At 43.0% G+C, this 6704-nt stretch overlaps 1 long non-coding RNA gene across 1 annotated transcript in view; it reads left to right on the top strand.

Moving 5' to 3' along the window:
- Positions 1–5891, top strand: part of LOC128329897 (uncharacterized) — a 29291-nt gene extending 23400 nt beyond the window's left edge. Inside the window, exon 3 of the long non-coding RNA XR_008309843.1 lies at positions 5590–5891. This is a non-coding gene — a long non-coding RNA (uncharacterized LOC128329897). The remainder of the gene's footprint in view (positions 1–5589) is intronic.
- The last annotated feature ends 813 nt before the right edge of the window (positions 5892–6704 follow it).

The raw sequence follows: 6704 nt of genomic DNA, 5'->3' as shown, positions 1-6704 counted from the left end.
TCCAAAATTGTTCCCCACCCCCATACAGATCTTGCTGGACGTATCCCGATATATTTGGTGCGGAGAAGACACCCGGGGGACGGGTTCTGAAGTCTTGAAACCAGGTGTCCCTATTCAGACATTATACATATTCAACACTCGTACGAGTACACATTGTGCGCAGGTACAGATCTGTACAGAAGTGCAGTGATTCGCACGCTATGTTGAACACAGGTACAACGGTATACTTCCTGCCTGTGTACCATCCATATGAGGTTCACTTTTAAAATGGGCGTAGGTACAGTCATGCTTCCCATTCACTTTCATATAGGGTTCCGTGTAGGAACTCTTTGTGTGTGCACAGTGATCCTTTTTGTCCATAGATGAGAACATGGAACCCTAAAAACCTTTTAAAGTGGTGATTCTCATATTTAGCAGGGGGAGAGCAACTGGCCCTATCCAACCCCAGCACAGCATCCCTCCAGTGGCTGTTGCTGGTATCTGCCTTATGTTTCTTTTTAGATTGTGAGCCCTTTGGGGACAGGGGGCCATCTTATTTATATATTATTTATTTTTCTAAATCAAGTGCTTTGAGAACGTTGGTTGAAGAGGAGCAGCAGCAGCAGCAGTAGTAAACCTACAATTTTATGTCTGTCTTTTCAATCCTGGACATGGCAGAGAAGCACCTGTTTTGACCAGAGAGAGACTTTAGGAATGCCATGGGACTCAAAAGCCCTATTCATATGTTATGTTCAATGCATGTGTACAATCGGTGTACAAATCCCTATGCATTTGCCGTTATTAACCCAGTCTGCGTAGACAGTACTGTGCTAGATAGACCAATGGTCTGGCTTTGTATATGGCAGCTTACTATGCTACTATGTTCACACGCAGTAATACACTTTCTATCTGCACCCTGCATTTGAGGGGGCCTGTACTTGGGTTCACTTTTCAAACACAATTAAAATGTGTTCAGACAACTGTAGGCACATACAATATAATGTTTGAATTGGGCTAATGTCGAAGTCTCTTCTCATGGCACAGTTCTGAAACGTATGTAGTAGTAATAGTAATAAACTAGCTGATCTGGCGCAGAGCATCTGCGCTCCTAGTTCTCCCTGTCTCTTCTCCCCATCTCCATCCCCCCCCCTTCAGCCGCAGTCCGTTCTCCCCCTCCCAGTCTATTTTCCTTCTCCGACCAACCTGGCCGGCACTTTCTAGTTTTCCCTGCCAATTCCTCCCTCCCTGCCACGACCGCCGCCGTTTTCTCCCACCACCACCACCCCTTCTCCAGCTGCTGGCTGGTCGTCCCCATCTTCTCCTTGCACCCACTGGCACCATCGTTTGCCTGCTGTCACCATTCTCTCCCCAGCCTGCAGCCAGATGGCCGCCGCTGCCATCCTCGCCCCCACCTGTCCCCGTTGCTCTCCAGCAGCTCTCCGAGCTCTCGCGAGAGCTGCCACGCATGGGAAAGTGCAGCTCTCTTGCCACTCAGTAGCTGAGCTCCTCCTTCCATTCGGGTTAAGATGCAAGCTTAGATTGATTAGTTAGGTAGAGAAATAGATTACAAAAGAAATTAATTGCATAAAAAGCACCACCACCAATTCATTGAGGCACACAATTTAAAAATATCTTAATTGTATAAAAATATAAATAGCTACAAAAACTACAGGTAGTAGGTGCCTTTTCTGAATATATTAGAATGCTGTTAAACATACATGTGCCACCCTAATTGCACAAGGACAAAGAAAGGACAATAAAAAGGATTGCGGTGTGATTGTGATGTGAGGAGGGAAGGAAGTCAACTTAATCAGCCCTTGTGAGAGCTGGCCTGTTTAGCGGGACAGAACTGCCCACCACTTTAGCCCTATTCACACGGTATGTACAACAATGCACGTGTACATGTCTATGCACATAAAGATCTATACACATGTACAGTTATTCACACATTATGTGGAATGCAGTACACTTCCTATCTGTAAGCCTGCATTTGAGGGCAGCTGTACCCAAGTTCACTTTAGTGAGCTCAGGTACAGTCATTCACACAAAAACACGGACATGTGTATAGACACCTCTTTGTGCATACGATGTAATGTCTGAATAGGGCCTTTGATTGTAATGAGCCCTTGGGGCGCTGGTTGGAGGTTGTGGAGGTCTCTGGGACACTGCTGTGTTTCAAAATCAAATGTCTTGTGTTGCTATGATTATCTGGGTCCATAGCCGTCTTCCTTGGATGCATGTTTAATTTCTGTTGGGAATGTTTACTTCAGCTCTGTATTGTGCTTGCCTTCATGCTTTGATGTGAGCTTCCCAGAGGCATCTAATGCAGGGGTTCTCAAACTTGGGTGTGCAGATGTTGTTGGAATACAACTCCCATGATCCCCAGCCACCATATCAGGGTATGATGGGAGTTGTAGTCCAACATAACCTGCAAACTCAAGTTTGGAAACACTTGATCTTGTGTGAGAAGAAACAGAATACTACACTAGAAGATGACTCCTTAGTCTGAGCCAGCAGGGGGCTCTTCATGTGTTTTCAATGTAGTTTTTAGTGAGCTGCGGGAGGGCAACCCGCCCCCTCTCATATCAGCAAGAGGCAAACAGATCCCCCACCAAACTATCCACTGACCAAATGATGAAAGAACAGGCACAATTGGGTCCAATAAACCTATAGTGGAAAATATATTCAATCTAAGACAAGACAAAACAGTGGGAAATAATATCAATGAAACAATTGCATGGTATGGAAGGAATAATAAAGTCAATGATGTGAAGATTGGCATGATGCATATACGAATAATGAGTAAATTCACACAACGATCAAGTCCACAAAGAATAAATCCACACAGTGTGGACTTATTCATTGTGTGGACTTATTCGTTCATGCATCATACCAATTTCCACATCATGGACTTTATTATTAGATTTATTGGACCATGTTTTTGCTTGTTCTTTCATTATTTGGTAAGTGGGTAGTTTGGTGGGGGATCTTTTTGTTTCTTGCTGGTGTGTTTTTATACATCACAGTATGCTTTATTTACCTTTTTGTTGTCCACCCCCTCTAATATAGCAGGCAACTGGAATTGTATTTGGGAATAAAAAGAAGTAAACAAACTCTAGAATATAGGCTTCTACATATGCATGTAATACCATTTGGACCAAGCCACCTAAGGCACAGCAGGGAAATGGCTTGACTACCAAGCCAGAGGTTGCCAGTTCGAATCCTCGCTGGTATGTTTCCCAGACTATGGGAAACACCTATATTGGGCAGCAGCAAAATTGGAAGATACTGAAAGGCATCATCTCATTCTGCATGGGAGATGGCGATGGTAAACCCCTCCTGTATTCTACCAAAGATAAACCACAGGGCTCTGGGGTCGCCAGGAGTTGACATCGACTTTACCTTTACCATTTGGGCCCACACTATCAACACATCATGGAAAACAATAGACAAAGGGACTCAGTATTGTCAAATGTAAGTATTTAATAGGCTTTAATTACTCCATCTGCATTTTTACATTTTGAGATTCAAACAAATCTCTCCCTATAAAAGTGAAGCAAAGTCTGAGAAGGTTGTCTGCAATATACAGGTAACTTCTGCTTTGTTGTTTTAAAATACTTTGTATGCAATTGGTGAAAAAACAACCCACCAGATATTTAAAAATTATGATACCGATTTATCATATTGAGACCTTTTCATCTAATAATAAATATACTACTTTCCGAGCCTGCAAACAGAAAAGCATCCAGTTCCAGGTCTGTGCCATATAGTACACCATGAGCATTTCCAGACAGGGCTTTTAGCTCGCATCTCCTCCGGAATGGAGGACGTGTGTTCACATATCAGCCAGATTTACCCTGAAGTCCCTGCGAGCTATTGGGGAGCACAGATTCAGGTTTTTCATTAGGCACTGGAACGTAGCCCAATTTATGTCCTGGTTTAAAAAATCAATTTTGCAGCCAGGGGTGGGGGGCAAATTCAAACTCACAGTAAACCTGCAGTAAAACCTGCTGTCTGAAAATGCTCCTAGTCAGTACATCTAAGGATTTAATCTTGACTGCCAATCCACAGTCTACTTCAGCTGGTATTATTGGATAAAAGGATGTTTTCACAAGTGATCCAAAAATCACATTTTTGGTCTCTTTTCGTATATTCAGAAATCTAGTTTTCATCAGAGGGAGTGTAAACCTTTTGTGTCATCTGTGAGCAGACACCCCCTCCCTGAAATGTTTTATTAGGTCTTTATAGCCTTAGCTGGACATTGTGTTATACAGGTCTGTACACATATACATGTTTCTGTATGAATGACTGTACATTCATTTTGAAAATGAACCTGGGTACAGGGTCCTTCAAATGCAGGGTATAGATAGGAAGTGTACTACTGTATGTGAGCTGTACATAATATGTGAATAACTGTAAATGTGTTCAGATCTGTGCAAGTGTACACTGTGCACAAATTGTAGATATGTTGAACATAATATGCAGGTGCAAAGAGGCACCTTTTAACGCGGTGATTCTCTTTATTTAGCAGGGGGAGAGTAACTGGCCCTATCCACCCCCAGCACAGTACCTCCAGTGACTGTTGCTGGTGTCTATCTTATGTTTCTTTTAGACTGTGAGCCCTTTGGGGACAGGGATCCATCTTTTTTATTTATTATTTCTCTGTGAAAATCGCCCTGAGCCATTTTTGGAAGGGCGGTATAGAAACTGAATTAATAATAATAATAATAATAATAATAATAATAATAATAATAATATGTGCATATGGCCCATCTCTCACTATTTTAACAGAGCTGTATCCCACCCGCCACCTGCTAGGTAAGTGGGGGAGAGCATCCCACACACAGGGAATTTGAATCAGCAAGTGCAGTGGTGATGTCATATCCAGGGTGATTCCAAAAAGCAATGTTCGAGTCATATGAGAAACCTTCCCCAGCCTCCTTAGTCCTGCTAAATGCAATCAAATCAGCTTAAAACCCTTTAATTAAGCTTAAATGGCTTGTGAACTGGGCAGTTTAAATTGTGCCAGTTACCATGATTGTGTTATGCTGTTTGCTCATTTCCTAAGTTAGTCATTATGAAAAGTAAATCATAAGTCACATGTAGATACTCTCATAGCCAAAATACTTGTTTATGGCATCCCTTAAAGGTGTTAAGTTAAAATAGTTCCATATTTCAGGCCCCAGACATCAAATGGAAACAAACTCCAGAATATTATGACTACTACAACACACCATACCTATATTGGGCAGCAGCAATACAGGAAGGTGCTGAAAGGCATCATCTCATACTGCGCGGGAGATGGCAATGGTAAACCCCTCCTGTATTCTGTGTTGAGTTAACACATATTCGGTGTTGAGTCAACACTGACTTGACAGCACACTTTACCTTTACAACACATCATAGATTTCTCAACAAGCAAATCAGTTTCTCCTTTGTCATGGTTGCACAAGTGGATATGGTATGTTATGTATATCCATTATTGCCTTTTCTAATCCATTGGTGTAATGTTATCTTGAACAAAGAAAATCAGAACACAGTGTGAGATCAATATCACAAGTACATATTTCTAGTTATGTGCAGGTGACACAAAACATTTCTTTCCAACAGAGCTGATTCCATTTGGTGCAAAGATGAATACAGAGAGTTTAACAGTAATGATTAAGCATGCCGAAGCAAGGCAATCCAGGCACCTTTGAAAATAAACAGTAATCCAGGTAGGTTTAAGAGTCTAAGGAATGCTGATGATTGAATCAACTGACTGTGATTCAAGTCCAAAGTGAAAACCGTGAGCTCACGTTATGTTGCTAGGTAAGAATGAAAGACTCTGTAGGTGGTGCAGTTTGTAGCTTAGGTAAACATCTAACTGTTTCAGATAAAAGCATAATGAACTTTCATGTACAGTGACTTGACTGGGATAGAGTCTAGTTACTTGGCTCGTGTACATGAGGATCATTCCAACGGCCCAGTTCTAAAGGGCTGCCTTCAGTAGAAAAGCATCAATGGAATTTGAGCGGTTGCAGATAAAGCGGCAACTTAAGCATGGAAAGTTGAGCGCAGCCATCCAGCTCTGCCCAGTGCCCACTTGTCATTTAAAACCATTAGATTAAGGCTGGCCAACCTGAGGCTCTCCAGCTGTTGTACATTGTGGCTGGGGATGAGGAAAGTTAGGGACATAGGAAGCTGCCATATACTGAGTCAGACCATTGGTCTATCTAGCTCAGTATTGTCTTCACAGACTGGCAGCGGCTTCTCCAAGGTTGCAGGCAGGAATCTCTCTCAGCCCTATCTTGGAGATGCTGCCAGGGTGGAAACTTGGACCTTTCTGCTCTTCCCAGAGTGGCGGCTCCATCCCCTGAGGGGAATATCTTACAGTGCTCACACTTCTAGTCTCCCATTCATATGCAAGCAGGGCAGACCCTACTTAGCTAAGGAGACAAGTCATGCTTGCTACCACAAGACCAGCTCTCCTCCCTTAAGTTGTAGTTCAAGAGTCTCAGGTTAGACACAGATTATTTCTTCAGATACTGCCCGGAAAATCTCTGGGTCCACTCTGATCACCTTTAGACATTCTGCTCAGCAGTCTGTGAATGATCCTCACCCTTTCCTCCTCACCCCACTAGTGGCTGCAGCAGCTCTTGGGCCCCTTCACTGGTAGACAAGTGGTCTCATGCTGCTGGCACCGGGACCCTGTCATTGAATCCTATGCACCGCTGAATGAGCAC

Source organism: Hemicordylus capensis, chromosome 6 (assembly GCF_027244095.1).
Source record: "Hemicordylus capensis ecotype Gifberg chromosome 6, rHemCap1.1.pri, whole genome shotgun sequence".
In the NCBI taxonomy this organism is placed as follows: Eukaryota; Metazoa; Chordata; class Lepidosauria; order Squamata; family Cordylidae; genus Hemicordylus; species Hemicordylus capensis.
This window is presented reverse-complemented; position numbering and strand designations above follow the sequence as displayed.